Consider the following 20145-nt stretch of genomic DNA (forward strand, 5'->3'; position numbering starts at 1 on the left):
AAATATTTGGAAGCAAATGCTATATTAAGAATAATGATGAACATCTTGGCAAGTTTGAACCTAGAGCAGATGAAGGCATTCTCCTTGGTTATTCTCCTCACAGCAAAGCATATAAGTGTTACAAAAAAAGACTTGGAAGAATAGTTGACAGCATTGATGTAGTGGTTGATGAAGAAGGAAACATTCCTAGGCAAGTAAATTATGAAAATATCGAAGAGGATGAAGACCATCCTTCAAATCAGACTGATGATGAAGAAGAACCTCAAGAGGCACCAGAGGAACAGATAAGGATAGAAGAGAAGACTCCATCCAGGTACGTTCAGAAGAATGATCCAGAATCTCAAATTTTGGGGCAGAAATAGGCAGGTATACAAACAAGAAGAACAATTGCAGAAGCCTCAAGCTATTTAGCATTGCTCTCATCCACTGAACCACAAAATGTAAAAGAGGCATGCAAAGATGAATGTTGGGTCAAGGCAATGGATGAAGAACTTGAGCAGATCGAAAAGAATAACACTTGGGAGTTGGTTCCTAGACCAAAAGATAAGAATGTCATAGGGACAAAATGGATCTTTAAAAACAAGTTGAATGAAAATGGGGAAGTGATTAGAAACAAGGCCAGACTTGTTTGTAAAGGGTATGCTCAAGAAGAAGGAATAGACTTTGAAGAAACTTTTGCTCTCGTTGCTAGACTTGAGGCCATCCGAATGTTCCTTGCTCTCTCAAGCTTTCAGAAATTCAAAGTATTTCAAATGGACGTGAAATCAGCCTTTCTGAATGGAGACTTAGAAGAAGAGGTGTACATTGAGCAACCAGATGGTTTCATTCTTGGGAATGATCCAAATCTTGTATGCAGACTAAAAAAGGCTCTTTATGGTCTTAAACAGGCTCCAAGGGCTTGGTACTATCGTTTGGACAAATATCTTCATCAACAAGGCTTTTCATTCAGCAGATAGCAATCTTTATATAAAAATTGAAAATGACAAATTGCTAATACTTGTTGTGTATGTAGATGATATTATCTTTGGCAGCAATGAAGAAACTATGAGTCAAAACTTTGCCTTGGTGATGCAGAAAGAATTCGAAATGTCATTACTTGGAGAGCTGACATATTTTCTTGGTCTACAAATCCAACAAAATGAAGGCGGTATCTTTTTGTCTCAAACCAAGTACCTCAAGCAGATTTTGAAGAAGTATGGCATGGAAGATTCAAAACCAGTATGTACCCCTATGGTTACAGGATGCAGCCTTAGTGCAAATGATGAATCAGCAGCAGTGCATCAACCAACCTATAGATCCATGATTGGAAGTCTACTTTATTTGACAGGTACCCGACCAGACATCATGCATGCAGTGGGAATAGTTGGAAGATTTCAAGCAAATCCTAAGGAAACTCATCTTCAGGCAGTTAAGAGAATCTTCAAGTACCTTCAAGGAACTCAAAACTATGGCTTATGGTATCCTAGAGATACAGATCTCACACTTCATGCTTATACAGATGCAGATTGGGCCGGAAGCATGGATGACAGGAAGAGCACAAGTGGTGGTGCATTCTTCATGGGTTCCAGATTAGTATCTTGGTTCAGCAAGAAACAGAGTTTGATTGCTTTATCTACAGCTGAAGAGGAATATGTGGCTGCTGCATCTTGCTGCACTCAACTCCTTTAGATGATGCAAACCTTGCAGGATTTTCAGATCACTTGTACACCACCTATCTCCATCTTATGTGATAATACAAGTGCAATCAGCATTTCAAAGAACCCATTCATGCATTCAAAGACCAAGCACATACCGATCAAGTATCACTCTCTCCGGGAACAAGTGTTGGAACAAAAGGTCAAACTGGAGTATGTTCCTTCTAAGGAACAAGTTGCTGATATTCTCACCAAACCATTGCCCAGGGAAACTTTTGAATACCTTAGACAGAAGCTGGGAGTAGTTGATGCATCATCTTGTTGTTAAAACTTGTCTGTTTCAGAGAAAAATGGGTATACGCGAGTTTCCTGAGGAGGATCTGCGTACATACGCTAGTTTGTGCAGAGACAATCGTGTATATGGAGGTTTGATGGATATCAGTAGGGACAGGCTCTGGTTGAAGATAGTCTGATATGGGTCTGACAGAGACCATCTGGCACAGGTTCAGGGGGAGCAGATAAACTTCTAATGATGCATTGTTGGTATCATCTTAGAAGATTTTGGTTCAAAGTCACAACTGTTGTTGGTTCAGGTGGAACAAATGCAGAGGGAGAACAGAAGAAAATCATGGTTGCTGATCTGAATGGTGATTGGAAGATGCTGCCGATATCAGTTATTGATGACTTTCATAAATCTTGCTCTAGATATTTCGTCTCTATGTCATGTATCTCTTTTATGGTGTCAAAGGTCATGTAACGGCCTAGTTTGGTTTCCCCACTATGCCCGGGATGAAGATGTAATGTACTTGGTTGTCATATGTAATTTTCTGATGTATCCCCACTTGGTTGGGTGATGGATGTATGTATTGAGTCTTTTGGTGATAGGAAGGTCTTTTATGATGTATATGTCATGGTTCTTCTTGAATAACATCTTTTTGCAGATCTTGCCTACAGTCAGGGGGGCATGGTCAGCACAGCAGGGCACAGATTTCAGCATGTACTCAGGGGGAGCACAACCCTTTGCCTTGATGACAAATGGGGAGAATGACTTTGAGGATCTTGGATCTTGGGGTTGCCATCAAGTCCAAAGGGGGAGATTGTTGGCATTATGGCACAGGTTTGGAGCTATGGCACAGGTGTTGTCCTTTATGGCAACTCTCTCTGATGACAGATCTCAGTTCAAGCTTTCAGAATGAAGGAAAAGACATATACGCAGGTTCACCTAGACTAAGGTGCGTATACACACGGGTTAGACGTTACAAAGGTGCGTATGCGTATACATGCACTTTCACGGAAGGAAAAGCGCGTATATGTTGGAGAACTTACTTTTGGTCCGTGGTAGTTAGTCCTTGGTATTTGAACCTATGGTTTTGGACCATGGTATCTCATCAGAAGTGTTGATCCCAAGTATTGGGTCCATGGTATTTTTTTATTATGGTTTTGGACCGTGTTATTGTGAGAGGCCTAATACTATAAAAGAGGAAGGAGATCATTTGGCAAAGTATGATCTGAATTAATTGAATATCTAATAAGAGCTAGATCTGAAATATTGGTGATTGGGGTTATGGTGCATATCTGGATCTGAATGAAGGAGGAACCTTAGCGCAAAGAAGGATAAGTTCTATTGATGGGTCATAATCTTTTGGCTTGAATGATAGTATCTTTGTATGATTTTGATCTGTTATATGTGGCGCATGCTTGATCTATAAATCTGATAATTTGGGTTAATCAGTGTCTGAATATTTGAAAGAGTGAATTGTCCTTTATAGATCTGTACGCAGGTTCAGTGAAGCGAAAGCGCGTATACACGCTGGTTCAGTGAATAAAAACTGCGTATACGCAGGTTTCTCGGAACACAGAAGCGTATGCACGCAGGTTTCAGGTTATTTAAGTAGCGTATATCTTTTGAGTTGTGATCTAGCTGCTTCTGTTTATTGCTGCAGTGTTTAGGGTTCAGAATTTGATGTGTGGTTACTATTGTTGTGTTTTGGGTACAGCTGTCAAAGAAGTATCTACTTGATTCAGTTCTAATTGGTGAAAAGGAGATTGTTTGATGCAGAAATTGTTTATGATTGATTGATGTTCATGGATCCAGTCTGAAAATTTATGAAACGTGGTCCCTGGAAGAAAGAGAAGGTTGTAGCCTTCTGTAGGCCAGCACCTACGTACTAGTATCTTGGCTAGTACAAGAGCTAAGGGGGTTGTAGCTCCCATCCAGGAGAAGCTGGAGAACGAGAGAGGGTTGTAGCTCTCTGCAGGTTGCAGCCTGCGTACTGTTAAAGGACTGCACCAGTACATTGTAAAAAGAAGTTTCTAATTAAAAGAAGATAGAGACGAATTGCAGCAGGTGGTTTTCACCCACATTGGGTTTCCACCTTATATCTTGTGTTCTTGTGTGTGTGATTGTCTTCAGATCTGTTTTACTGTTTCTGGTTACTGTTTATTTGATCCTAATACACAGATTAATGATCAACGTCAGTAAGATAAACTAAATTATAACTATGCATTGTATACGCGGGTTTCCTTATACATAGTTGTGTATATACGCAGGTTTAATTGACTAAAGTAGCGTATATTATCTGGATTTGAAAAAGGGGAATATTTGACTTGATAATACTGATTCACCCCCCCCCTCTCAGTATTATTTCCAACAATTGGAATCAGCTCAGGTCCTTCTGAAGAAGCTTGATCGCTTGAAGGAAGATCCATCATCATGAGCAACTACGAGAGAGAAGAATCTATCAGGCCACCAATTTTTGATGGGACAAACTTCGTATATTGGAAGGTAAGAGTTACTGCCTATCTTCAATCTCTTGGTACAGAAGTCTGGGATATCATAGATACAGGGTACACTTTTCCATCAGCAACTCCTACAGATTCGGCTAAGAAGAAGAAATATGAAACAAATGCAAAGGCTGTCAATACTCTATTAGGATGTCTATCTCAATCAGAATTCGTGAAGGTTATGCAGTATAAATCCGCAAAAGAAATATGGGACAAGATTGTTCTGAGCTATGAAGGAGATGAACAGGTAAAACGAGAAAAACTTCAAACCCTCAGAATTCAGTATGAAAATCTCAGAATGCACAATGATGAAAGTGTGGCTAACTATTTCCTTCGTGTAGATGAGATTGTTAATTGTATGAAAAATTTGGGTGAAGAAATAAAAGAGGCTGTTGTGGTTGAAAAGGTTCTAAGATCTTTTTCCCCTAGATTTGAATCTAAAGTTTCTGCAATAGAAGAAAAAGGGAATCTACGAAACCTTACCATGTCACAGCTGCACGAAATTCTGACTGCTTATGAAATGAGGAAAGGAGGACCATCAGACAGGAGAGAAGTTGCCTTCAAGGCTTTAGGCAAAGGAGATTACTATGAGTCGGGACATGTGTCAGAAGAAGAAGAAGAATCAAATTTTGTCAAAAACCTTCAACGGGGTGCTGGACGATTCCGAGGTAAGTTACCTTTCAAATGCTTTGCTTGTGGAAGAGTCAGTCAGTATGCTGCAAAATTTCCTCATAAGGATAAGATTGACAAGGGGAAGGAACCTGTTAGATGGAACAAGAAACAGAATGCAAATAAGAAAAGCTATTACACTCATGAAGATAGTGACAGACTTTCAAATTGTGATGAAGATGAACGAGGTAATAATTATAAACTTTTAATGGCTTTTGAAGATGATGATTACATGGATGCTATAGATGAAGAATGTCTTTATGAAGAGATTTCTAAACTCAAAATTTGTTTAGAAGAGAAAAATGTGATTATTGATGCTCTGCAATGTCAACTGGCTGAAAGGGAAAAACATCATGAAAAATTGGAATGTGAAATTGTTGGTCTTAGAAAAGAGATTGAGAAAACAAAAGCTCTTAATCTTAAATTTGTTAAAGGATCTGAAACTCTGGATGAGATTATCAATGTGCAGCGTTCTCCACTAATCAAGACAGGTCTGGGATATAATGGAGAAGCATCTCAAGCATCCACCTCCAAAAGTTATCTTAATGCAGCAAGGAGGAGCGAGCAAAGGCCTAATAGAAATCATCAGGTAAATCAGGGACAGTTTACCTCAAGAATGAACAAAGACTATCAAGAAAATCAGGGGCAATCTACCTTAAGGACAAACAGAAGCCACAACCAGCCACAAGTAAAATTTTCCCAATTTCCCTCAAGAATGGATGTCAGTAGAAACTACAATCAGTTGGTTGATAGATTTGATAATCGCAGGAGTTTCTTCAATGGCCAATGTTTCTCTTGCCATAACTTTGGTCACAAAGCAGCTCAATGTGTTTCCTATAAGACAATCATGACTAGAGAAGCTCAAAAGCAAAGAAGTATGACTGGAATCACGAAAAGGACCTATAACAACTTTTCCGCCCTTGAAAGTGAAATTGAATGTTCTATTTGTAATAACCTCGGTCATGAAGATTCTGAATGCAGGAGCAGGTTTCGGAAGACAACTCAGAAGGAACAAACCTCAAATGCCAGAACATGGAGAATGAAGGAACCGCAACCAGAAAGATGTGGGATAGCTTTATATGCAGAAGGACAAGAAAATCAATGGTACATCGACACTGGATGTTTGAAGCACATGACAGGTGATAAAGAAAAACTTCAATCATATAGTGCTTTAGAAAAAGGAAAGAAAGTTTCTTTTGGAAATGATACCCCTGCAATCATAAAAGGAAAAGGTACTGTTCAGTTGAAAGAAAAAGTCAAAGCTGGAAATGTTTTGTATGTTGATGGCTTGAAGCATAATCTATTGAGTGTTAGTCAGATGTGCAATCAAGGAACTGAGGTAATATTTCGATCAAATGGATGTAGTGTTCGTGATCTTGATACAGGAAAAACAGTGATCAAATGCATAAGAACTCCAAATAATCTATACATATTTGAAGAAGGACAACAACAATGTTATTTGAGCAAGAATGATGAACACTGGTTATGGCATCGAAGGTTGGGGCATCTAAGCTTTTCACGGATAAGGAAAGCATGCAAATACGAGACAGTTCGTGGTCTTCCAGGCATCAGAATTCCAGACAATACAATATGCAAATCATGTCAGTTTGGTAAGCAAACCAGAACTAACTTCCCTGAGAAGGAAGGATCAGCTAGCAGGCTTCAATTCAGGCTTTTAGAATGAAGGAAAAGACATATACGCAGGTTCACCTAGACTAAGGCGCGTATACACGCGGGTTAGACGTTACAAAGGCGCGTATGCGTATACATGCACTTTCACGCAAGGAAAAGCGCGTATATGTTGGAGAACTTACTTTTGGTCCGTGGTAGTTAGTCCTTGGTATTTGAACCTATGGTTTTGGACCATGGTATCTCGTCAGAAGTGTTGATCCCAAGTATTGGGTCCATGGTATTGTTTTATTATGGTTTTGGACCGTGTTATTGTGAGAGGCCTAAGACTATAAAAGAGGAAGGAGATCATTTGGCAAAGTATGATCTGAATTAATTGAATATCTAATAAGAGCTAGATCTGAAATATTGGTGATTGGGGTTATGGTGCAGATCTGGATCTGAATGAAGGAGGAACCTTAGCGCAAAGAAGGATAAGTTCTATTGATGGGTCATAATCTTTTGGCTTGAATGATAGTATCTTTGTATGATTTTGATCTGTTATATGTGGCACATGCTTGATCTATAAATCTGATAATCTGGGTTAATTAGTGTCTGAATATTTGAAAGAGTGAATTATCCTTTATAGATCTGTACGCAGGTTCAGTGAAGTGAAAGCGCGTATACACGCTGGTTCAGTGAATAAAACTGCGTATACGCAGGTTTCTCGGAACACAGAAGCGTATGCACGCAGGTTTCAGGTTATTTAAGTAGCGTATATCTTTTGAGTTGTGATCTAGCTGCTTCTATTTATTGCTGCAGTGTTCAGGGTTTAGAATTTGGTGTGTGGTTACTATTGCTGTGTTTTGGGTACAGCTATCAGAGAAGTATCTACTTGATTCAGTTCTAATTGGTGAAAAGGAGATTGTTTGATGCAGAAATTGTTTATGATTGATTGATGTTCATGGATCCAGTCTGAAAATTTATGAAACGTGGTCCCTGGAAAAAAGAGAAGGTTGTAGCCTTCTGTAGGCCAGCACCTACGTACTAGTATCTTGGCTAGTACAAGAGCTAAGGGGGTTGTAGCTCCCTTCCAGGAGAAGCTGGAGAACGAGAGAGGGTTGTAGCTCTTTGTAGGTTGCAGCCTGCGTACTGGTAAAGGACTACACCAGTACATTGTAAAAAGAAGTTTCTAATTAAAAGAAGATAGAGACGAATTGCAGCAGGTGGTTTTCACCCACATTGGGTTTCCACCTTATATCTTGTGTTCTTGTGTGTGTGATTGTCTTCAGATCTGTTTTACTGTTTCTGGTTACTGTTTATTTGATCCTAATACACAGATTAATGATCAACATCAGTAAGATAAACTAAATTATAAGTCTGCATTGTATACGCAGGTTTCCTTATACATAGTTGCGTATATACGCAGGTTTAATTGACTGAAGTAGCGTATATTATCTGGATTTGAAAAAGGGAAATATTTGACTTGATAATACTGATTCACCCCCCCTCTCAGTATTATTTCCAACATTGTCTGTATGTTATGTCAGCACTATCCAGTACCCATTTGACCATGTCTGTGTATGGAAGAATCTTGGGTCTCGCCGCTATCCGATGCAAGAATGAACATGCAAGTTCTGTAATCGACACCTTAGATGACCCGCGTGAGTCTGCAGTTGCTTTAACCTCCATTACTCTCAGATTTTCTTCTTCGAGTAGACTGTACATGCCTTCCCAAGTAGTTATGTCGGCATCCCTGTTACAGGTGGTGTCTATGCATAAGGGCGTCATTTCTTTGTCTTCAGAAATCAGAGCTTTTCCCTTCTTTCCTATTATACTTTGAACACTGCTACGTATACCTTTCTGCTTTCCGCTCCTGCAATTTACAAATAAGGAAAGAGTAATGATAAGAAATAAGGTGACGGGAAAGCTTTTAATGCCGAAATCATATAAAATATACCACCCTATGTGAAATGACCTTTTGATCAGATCTAAACCTTATCTCATTAATGATCATCAACTAACTCATTAAATTAACATTAATGCACATAACTTGGCATCGGATTACGAAAAAAAAAAAATTGAACGATGAGCCCTGCAGATCTGCAATAAAGCGATTTTGTGATTTGCTTCGCAATATTGCTAATCTGTTGTGTTTAACAATCATCTATCACCACATGTTTATGCGAGATGTGATTTGCGAGATGCATTATCGCATATTGCCGGGTTGAGGTATTTTACCTTAAGTGATACTTGAGGCATATGAAAATTGTGACGCGCAATGAGCTTCTTCAGTGTGCGATCTCGCATCGCGATTTCACAATCTTAGTAGTTGGCTTATATGGTGTCATCCATTACCTTTTTGCGATGCGATGCTTTATTATTGAGAGAACGTTTTTCTTTGAACTTATCACAAAACTTAAGTCCTTTTGGATTTTTTGCGGGTGTTCTCCTAAGTTTATGATAGTAAGATTTATTTAAAAAGGGAATATAAGTGCTAATTTATTTTTTATTTTATTTTTTTCAGAGAAGGGTCCCCACTTATTTAGTATTAGTAATAAAACTAAATAAGAAGGGGGGTTGTTGATGGCCACAACAGTTGGATAAATTCATAGATAACCCTCAAATTGACGAATTCATCAAAGAAGCAATCAGCCTCAATTCCCTATTAATGCAGCAAGAGGAAATATTCTTCTAGAAAATCTCGCAAATAAATCCTTACTGCAAGACCAGTAATAAATTGATGAACCTAGTAATTGATATGATGTTTGAGTATGAAGAAATCCACAAAAAAGATTCTAAATTTATCACCTAGCAAGAATCGGAGGACGAAAGAAAGGCTAACCCGAAAGGCTAACCTACCAAAATTGGAAGAGTCCCACAAAGATATTTTGTTTACAGATTGTGATTCTCAGTTGAAACAAGTAGAAAGGGCGACAACGATAGCAGCAGGAGCAGTAAGCGGCATGATTGAATTTGTAAATGAAAACCTCCAGGGTGCCAACCTTGTTAAGGAGTGTGTATTAGGGTTTCTACCGAATGTCAAAGAACTAGAGCAGTAGTGGAAACAGACAGCAAAATAAAAGTAAGAGGCAATTAAACAACTAAATAGGTTGAATTGGGAGACATACTGGCAATTTCTAGTAAAACCACACAGCTAGTGGATGACTCTGAGGTGTTTAACAACCTCTACACAAAATATGGTGCCAGCATTGACAGATGCCATATTTGCTGGGCAGTTAAAATCTACAATCAGCCAGCCACCTCAACTCAAGCCAATGATCGATATTTGCGACCTCAGAGATCAAGTTAGCAGATTAACTTAGTTCAAGTTCAAAGGAGCTAGTCATTAGTTTATTTTATTTTTAGTTTTTTTTTTTTTGCCCGTTACGAGGAAGAATGTTTGAAACCTCCTCGTCTATTTTTGTAATAATATAGTTTGAGGCGAGTATTTTAATATTCAAACCCCTCTCATGCATTTAGAGAGGGGTCTAGAAATTTTATCAAAAGCACTTTTCAAGGCATTACACTTCTGTACTTTTGAGGAGGTTTTGATTAAATGAATGGAACAGGATCTATTTTTCTTTGAATATCTAGCATGCTCTACTGAAATGCACTTCTATACTCTTAGAATGTGCTGGATTGAATGAAATTGGATCAATATTGTTGAAGCACATGAGAATGACTTATCATATATGGTACTTTTATCATATGATTATGTTTTATTTATGTATTAAGAAATACTCCTTCTCTCGATTATTTTATGTATGAAAGTCAGAATTATAGTTCTGCATTATTACACTTTTGTATGATGTTAGCTCTGATTTTGTTTTGAATACATGAACAATTTTTATATGCAATATATTTCTCTTAATTGTTTTGTCTAACTATTTATCCAAAACAATTATCGTTAAATGATTTCATTTCTTTTGGCAGTTGAATGATCTTTATTACCAATTGATGTTAGACATCATTGTAGATCGCATATCTTATTTTATTCCCGGGTATATTTATAGTTAGATAATGTTAGATTAATATATAAGCATGTGTTTAATAGTTAAATTAGATCATATTTAGTTTTATAATTTCCCATTACATCTTATATCATCCCATCAACATTATCAAATCAATTCTCTTTGGGAAACTAGTCCCATTATCCCTAGTCGGAGCCACTATACCAAACGAAAAAGGAGTTGCTTTCAAGGTCAGAACCGGGTGTTTATTCCCCATGTTATCGCAGCAAATTTCAAGGCTTCACAAATTCCCTATGGTAGACCCCATAGCTAACGCAAATACATAGAAATTTGACCATCCATTAAAGGGAGGGGTTAGGGAAGAGGCTAGTACAAGCACAAGAACCATGGGCAGGAACCATAGAAACTATGTAGCAATTATGTCCATCAGGAAATGTTGGAAGACTAATCCACACAAGGGTGTGGTCCCTTCCTTGCTGGTTGGGATATTATTTATGAACAACAATGATTATAATGTATACAAGGACTATTTCCTCCCTTTATATATAAATTAGGTGAGTGGGGCTGACAAAAGACAAGGACATAATCCATTCAAGCAACCAACAGGTAACCCTAGATGACTAATGAGCCTGGCTTGGGTTGAACCCTTGCGAGCACAAGGCTATCTCTCCTATGGCTAGACACAACTTATGTAGGTTGGAACCAACTAGCGATAATGATTGTCTAGGATAAGCATGGCCCCATGGTCTCGCAACTTTCACTGGGATAGACCTCGAACCTTCAAAGGTGCTTGAGGAGAAGATACATACCCAAAGCTTAGCTTTAGCTATTCATAAGGTGGAGCACATTTTCCCCACTTAAGAGTGAGAGAAACGTGGAGACCTCGAACCTATAAATGTGCCTGTTGGTCGAGATCTAGAAAAGGAAAGAAGAAAAATCTCCTATATCAATAGGAAATGCCCTACCTTTGAGTGTGGTTTGAATTATTAATTTGTGTGATCAGAAGCAACTGATTGGGTTTATAGAGAAACCTATAAATATATCGCTAATCCAACTAGGACAGCCCTTCTACAGGCTATGGTATCATTTCAAAAAGCCCACAAGTCAAACCATCCATCACTTGTTCCTCCTCCGAACCTTAGGGCCCTTAAGATGGTTATTTCTACTATACAAAAATCTCCACAATAGTATTTTTCTATAACCCAAGGTTCCACTTATATTGTCCCATCAGCAATTCCAAGAGATAGAAGAATAGAGGTATGTTAAGAGCCAAAAGCTAGTTTAAACACTTTGTACATCTTCCATTCAGTATTTTTATAAAGGACTGGACAACATCTATTGATAGTAGGATATACTTCAAGGGTGTAATGAATGTTAGGGTCTTAGCCATTTGAGGGAGGGACAGGTTAAGCCTACAGGAAGACTTTTTGTTGGACAACTAATTTTTGGGTGACATGGATTAGTGAATTGGGATGTTGTAATTTAAATTTTACCACCATTTCCCTGTTGCAGGTCATCACTGCAATTTACAAATCCCACTATATTTTATAGGAGGCTACACAGCCCCACTTGCAAATCCATGCAAGGATAAGTTGACACCACCTACACTATGAAGGAGTGATTAACATACCCAAAATTCTAAGTTTGAGTAATTTTCTTCCATTTTTTTTTTTAATTGAATTTCAATTATTATTTGTATGCTTCTAATCATCAACTTCTTTCACTTCATTAAGAGATCAACAGGTGATAAAAAAAATGGCTTTTCACTTAAAATATTCTCTATCTTCCTGCCACATATAGCATAACCACTAAGGAATTTAAAGGATTCTTCGAGCCCATATAAATTCATGAAATTTTTTTTGGTCCTTCAACTGCTCATGCAAGTTAAACTCTTCAAAATTTTCACAAGGGTTTGAAGTAATTTACCCTCCAATTAGTGCCAACTCTACCCTACATTAGCATATTTCATTTGGATTCTATTATATTAATTATATTGTCCAAAGAAGATGGTCATCCTATTGTTCTCAATAGTCACATGGATCTACTTAAATCTGCTCCAAAGGAGAACCCATTCCATAAAGGAGAAACCAACAAATTGTTGATACATGTGGAGATCCAAGCAATGAAACCTAGATTAAACCCAAATTTCTAAAGGAATCCAAACATGAAGTTATGCTTGACACAATTAAAGACATTTTCCATATCCAACTTAAGGATCATCCACTTTTCCTCATTATTCCTACTAAAGGGGATAACTTCATGTATAAGGATGATATTTTCCACAATTTGTCTCTTCCTCACAAAACCACCTCAGTTTTCTAAGATAATCTTAGGGAGTATACTTTTTGATATATTAGCAATGATTTTAGACATAATATTGTAAGACACATTGCACTATGATATCATCTTGAATGTACAAAGGATGATGGAATTACCTCTTTTGGGACTATACTTAAGAAATATTAATTTGTCCCTCCTCTCAGGTGTAAGGAATGATGAACATATTGAAGAATTCACACCATCCACACCAATTCAAACTTAATAATATTCCAAAAATAGTTGCAAAAATGAATGTTGAATTCATCTAGAATTGATACCTTATCAAGTTCAAAATCATTGATTATGTCCAAGATTTCCTCTTCTGATATAACCTACATTAGACAAGCATTGTCTTTGTTTCTTATAATACATGGATTATTTTCTTGCATAATATTTGTACTCAATCTATCTTGGCTCCTAGTTTTAGTATATATGGTGGTATAAAGGTTATATGCTACTTATTTGATTTTTTTTATTTACACTTAGTGTCTCTCCTTCATTGGTGGTGATTTCCTTGACATTGTTACACTAGTGTTGTAATTCAGCTTGTTTGTGAAAAAAATTAGTGTTTATATCCCTTAATTAGAGCCACAAACTCTTGGACTTTTACCTCCATTTTTATTCTTCTTCCCTCATCATAGATTTGTATCACTAGAAGGTTTATTTTTCTTCAATCATTAAAGAAGGAGTGACTTATTCCTACTCCATGAGCCTTTGAGTTCCCCCTAGTTTATATTTGAGGTAGTTGATATCTTTACTCACTAATTGATATCAATCCCTCATCCCAACCTTTAGAGTGAGCTTCGTATTTTTAATATTTTGTTCCTAGATGTGCACCAATGAACCAACCACCCACTTGCTCCAAACTCAAGAAACAAGGTGAAGAAGGAGGGGGCTTAGAGCCAAAAATTATTGAAATGAAAAAAGAAAAGGAAAAAAGAGGACCATAATCATCTTGTTTAATCATAGAAAAGGTGATGTTTCAGTGATCTGATCCAACATAAGATATAATTTGAGAAGAAAGAGAGATGTTACTTTCTGTGAAGGAACTATATACCAATAATTGATCTAGCTTAATGTGTCTAGGGCTGATACATTTATTGTTCCATGTAAGTTTCCCTTTTTCAACCAAGATATCCACGAAATCAAGCAATGAAATTGGTTCTCCATTATTTATATGATTGGAACCCAAAACATGTCCCCTCACCTCCCCCCACTTTACTCATAGTGATGAAGTGTGGTGTTAAAGTCTCTTGCTACAAATGTAATTTCAACTGAAATCTTAATCCCTTAACTCCATTATGAATTTCTAGCATTCAACCTTCTCATGATAAATTAGAGGCACATAAACATTAACTACATTGCAAGAGTTTTAGATGAGAAATAACTAAGTCAACCTTTACTCCACTAAGTCAACCTTCCATAACTAAGTCAAATTGATAATCAACAAGATTAGAGTTTCAATTTCTTTCTTCATCTTTCCTGTAATTTTTGGTCTCCTATATTTTTCGACCCTGTAATACTCCAAAAAAATTTGCACTAAGTCAACCTTTACTCCACTAAGTCAACCTTCCATAACTAAGTCAAACTAATAAGCATCAAGATTAGAGTTTCAATTTATTTCTTCATCTTTTCTACAATTTTTGATCTCCTATATTTTTCGACCCTATAATACTCCGGGAAAATTCGCACCTTTTGATAGAAAATTATTAGCTTCAGTCCTTTGCTTGGCTTGCTTCTCTTCTAGGCATAGGATAATATTTTATTTTATTTTTCTTCTTGCTTCTACACTATAGATAAAATGTCTTGTTACCCTTCAATAGGCCAAATTCACTTGTGTATTTATAGTGGTTCGAATCTTCAACATAAGGTTGACTTGTCAAGTTGTTTGAGGCTGACTTGTTAAATTATTTGAGGTTGAATTGAAGGATTAGGAAGTTGACTTGGTGGAGGAGGAGAAAATAATTTTCTTTCTTGACACAAATATCCCAAGAAGGGTCTATCATATAATAATAATGATAATGACTCAATATATAATCCTAGAAGCTTATAATGGATGCTTTGACCTGTTGACCAATGACCCAAGCATGAAACCCATGTGTTAATAAGTCAAATTTATTTTATAATAATTTCTTTCTTTCTTTCTTTTCACAAATACAATTATGAAGACCAACACTAGTTACATTCTTCAACACCATGAACCTCTTCCTCCCCAGTACTTTATTCGTGTTGTATCTGATAAGTGGTTGTGGTCATGAACAATACCGCCAGTTTCATTTAGATATCTTATTTTTCAAGAGAAATACCCTCCTCTAACTGATTTGCTAGACTTGCATCCACTTCATGTGTCTGCATTAAGAAATCCTTCATACGAAGCACTATAAAAATAGTTTAGACACTTCAATCCTATTGAAACTCAAGTATTTGTAGTGCTTTATAACTCGGATGATAATGTTTTAGTTGTAGGACCTACTGGTAGTGGTAAGGCTATTTTTGTTGGGTTTGCTTTACTATGATTGCATCAAAAAGGCCTAGACAATGTGTTTTGATGTGTCTATATTGCTCCTATAGAAGCTCTTACCATAGAGAGATATTGGGATCAGGAGTAGAAATTTGGAATAGAGACAAAACATACCCAAAATTTCCTCCTGCACTTGACAAGACTCATTTAGGTTGTGACTACTTTATATATTCTCCACTTATGATGAATTACACTTGGGTTGGTGAGAATGAGGCTTCTTCTCACTCTAATTTGTAGACTTCTCAAGGGCTTCATCTAATCTATTGTTGTAGGTTTGAAAACTCATAAAATTACACAAGCTGACTTGAAAAAGTCATGTGAAAACCCAACAACCATATATAAAAATGAAAATATCATAATAGACAACTCATATTTCAATAATTTTGTTGCCTCTAGTTCCTCTCGAAGTCCTTTAACACCTCCATGTGTCAAATCATCGAAATTTCGTGTGGTTCCACACCCACCCGCTTGAGTGCAAATACCAAGGGTTTGGGTTCTGAGCCCACAAGTCACTTTTGTGTGCCCTTCAAAACCCTATAGCCTAGGAATTGAAGTACCTCCCAAGCTACAAATCTCAACAACCTCGACATCCATAAACTTTGCTTTTTATTCTACCGAAACTAGTTACATTCTTCAACATATCAAAGTATGTTGGTATTTTTTGTAATGTAAGTTGATTAAATGCTATCAGATTATGTTGAGTTCTTAAGTTATCGAGTGATCAATTCATTGGTTAGGATGAATAGGTTCTCAAGTTCTCATATTTTTAAATATTACTTGAATATTTTAAACACAAAGAACTTCCTTATAACTCACTTGTACTAATATACTTGTGGTTGCATCAAGAAATTTCTCAACATCCCTTATGACACTTGCTAACAGTTTCTCTCATTTGATGGAGTGTTATAGGATGTTCAACCAAATAGGTATTTGTCATATCTATCTTCGTCGAGTGACGAAAGTTCAGGTAGGATAGAAGAAATTGACCAAACATCTGCTACGTCATCTAGCAAGTGAAGATCAACTAGATGTGAAAATATTATAAGAAAAATCCATAGATGCATGGAGATTTTTCTCACTAAAGGGGGGTCATGTTCTTAAGATAATGAGAGCATAGATGACATCGAGGTGCCATTGAGGTACAAACATCTAGTGAAATAAACATTGATTTTTCTGTCAATGAAAGGATATATCACATTGCCCAATCATCATTACATGGTTTGGGGCTATTTTCCATGGATGGCATAAAGGTATGTTACAAAGGATTAACAAATTGATGGAGTATGTTGGACCCTATTACAACTACAATGATTGGGTATGACTATTCCAATATACCAAAAGTATGCAAAGATATGGAGTGGCTGCAAATTATATACAACTAAAAGACAATGATGAAAATAAAGGTGCAACTATGTATATTGATGGAAGGCCAAAAGCAGCAGGGAATATTGCAGGGTTTATAAATAGTACACAACCCGTCACCACAAATAAGCAACCCAATTGCATATTCGAGGGACGTGAAGGAAACTGTGTATTTGTATGTGCCATTAAATCAATAGTTGCAAGGGAAGAGTTGCTCATTGATTACAATTTGAATAGAAAAATTACAAATATTTCTACTATGGGGGCATTATGTATTAAATTTTACCCAACTTGTAAGTAATGTTTATTGTATGTTATGATTTTCATTTACTACATAAAGTTTCTATATAAATTTAGACATATGTCAATAGTGGTTTTCTTACTAATATAATGATGATTAATTGTGGATGAATTGCAAATTACATGTATTTGATAAACAGGGTGATAAGGGGGAGGCACTAGCCTTAAAGCAATCCACAAATGATCATGAGGAAGAGGTTACTGATGATGAAATTTTTATTTCTAACGATGCAATGCAAGCAATAATGAATCCAAATGCTTCAAATAGATGAGATAAAAGGAGAAATCCAAACCTTGTTGTAACAAATTCATCGATATGGGGTGACAAACTCATTTATTTATCCCAATTATTTGTTTATGATTTAGTTATCTCATCCTATAAAAATAATAATAATAATAATAATAATAGATAAATAAATAAAAATAAAATAAAAATAAAAAACTCTTTATTTTACAAGAGTTTTTGGCGGATTTTGATGTTCATGCTACGACTATGGGTTGGGCTAGCATTGGTAGCAACATCGATGCTCCACCTGTGAGCGATGTTGGCATTATGACTTATGTGTTGTCCTTGATGGCAACCAACTTGATGTGTTGTCCTTGATGGCAACCAACTTGATGTGTTGTCCTTGATCGCAACGTACTTGATGTGTTATCCTTTATGGAAACCTATTTCATGAGTTTTCCTTTGATGGAAACCAACTTGATACAGATGTCAACAAGATGTGTCTACATATGTGACAGATATTGTGATCAAAGACATAGCAGTTCAGAGACAAAGAAATGATAAAATGAAGTTTGAAGAAGTATACACGGGTTCTAAGAAGCAAAGTCGCGTACACATGTGGGCATGAAGAATCAAAGGCATGTACAGTTTCTGCACCATGGTATTCTAAATACAAAGTGTCCTTACCGTGGTACTACCCAGTAGTATTGAGCCCAGCAACAGATGTTCTGATCCCATCTAAGAAAACCATCAGTCGAAGTATGGTTTTGACCTATGGTATTGGATAAGGGCTAAGCTATATAAGGGGATGAAGATCAAAGTGGTAGAGGTGTGCAAGTGATGAATAGTTAGATCTGAAGCAAATATGAATGTAATGGGTTTTTGATGTTTTGCTTGATCTAAAACTAAGTATGCACCTAAGAATTTGATGATGGATTAGATCCAATATATCTGAGATGACAATCTTGATTATGAGGAGATTTGATCTATATTGATAGTGACTTGACGCGTGAATTTTATGTGTATGTCGGTATCTGGGTATGTCTGAAGTTATGTGTTGCAGCGAAGGTTTGAGTCAGAAATTGTAGATATGTACGTGATTTTTAAAACCTGAAAGGTTCGTATACATGCGGGTTTGATTCTGGTAAGTCATGTATATATTATGATCTATATGCATGTATGTTTTCTGAAAAGCGCATATAGACGCAGATATGATTTGAGAAAAGCACGTAGAAAAACTAGGGTTTTTTATGAAAAGAATGTCTAATCAATTTAATTAGTCTTGTTGTGTTTTTGTTGTCTATCAATGAAGTCTTCTTGATTATTTGGGCTTAAACATTGATATTTTGATTATGAAATAAATTATTGAAGAATGTTGAAGATACTTGTTGTTTGTGATTGAAGTGCAAAGAATATTTTGTGTTTATTTCAAAATGTTGCAATGGATCTGCGTATGATTCAGTATTTATTTCAGAATGACAGTGGTTCAATTTTCAGAATTCAGTGGTTTAAGATCCGTACACAGGTATGCTTCATGGAAAGTGCATACACCCACGGGTTTTCTACTATAAAGTAGGGTATATATTTTGATAAATGGTTGATCAGGGTTTGTAGTAACAGAATCTGGTTTCTGTGATATGCAGTATGTTGATTGGTATTCTAGTTACATCGTTTTGACTCTTCTAGTTATTTAAGTTGATTGATTTGGGTTTCAGTTGATTTGGTTTCAGTGATTAGGTTTAAATGATTGGTTGGTTCTGTTGGTTCTGTGATTGGTTGGTTCAATGGTTGAGTTACAGTGATAAGTTTCAGTTTTGATGATTGGTTTTGGTCTTAAATGTTGGTAATGGGTCCAGTCTGAAGATTTGATGAAACATGGCCTACAATTTGTGATGTGTTGTAGTAGGTAGATCTAGTATGAAAATTTATGTAACATGGTCCCCGGAGGTGTTGAGGGTTGGAGCCTTTAGTGAGGGAGTTGAAGTTTTTTTCCAATGGTAGCAGGTAAATCATATCAGGGGGTTGGAGCTCCCTTCCAATGGGTGTTGATAAACGAGATCAGGGGATTGGAGCTCCCCTCCAGTGGGTGTTGGAAAACAAGCAAAGGTTGTAACCTTTTGCAGGTGGGTGCCTACGCACTGGTATGAGTCGGCATCAGTACAAGATTGTAATAATTTTCTGTTTATATTAAAAAGTAGACAAAGATGACAGTAGCGGTGGTTTTTTTCCCACATTGGGTTTCCACCTTAAATCCTAGTGTTCATGTGTGTTTCTTATGTGTGATGGTATGTTTTGTTCTTACTACACATGGTTATTTTTTATATAATGTTGAATGAAGTACTGATGATCTAGATTAAGATAAACAGAAGATGAATTAACTGGAAAATATGTTTTAATGGATATATGTTAGTGGTATGAATAAAAGTCGCATACACATGTGAGTTCCCTTCAGTAAAGTTGTGTATAAAAATCAAGATTTGAAATTGAAGAGTTTAATGGTTTGAAAATATTGATTCACCCCCCCCCCAGCATTTTTCCCAACAATTGGTTTCAGAGCAAGTCCTTTGGCAGAAGCTTGATCGCTTGAAGGAGATCCGTCAAGACAATGGGAAAGAAGCAAAAGAAGAAAGCAACTCAAAGGAAGAAGACAGCTCAAGGAAACTATGACAGTGATGATTTTATATCATGTGGACTAATAGATGGAAGCAAATATTCAAATTCAAAAGAACCCCACTTTATATTGATCAA

Source organism: Pinus tabuliformis, chromosome 9 (genome assembly GCF_031772625.1).
Source record: "Pinus tabuliformis cultivar Carrire ecotype Pingquan chromosome 9, CPIR1, whole genome shotgun sequence".
Classification (NCBI taxonomy): Eukaryota; Viridiplantae; Streptophyta; class Pinopsida; order Pinales; family Pinaceae; genus Pinus; species Pinus tabuliformis.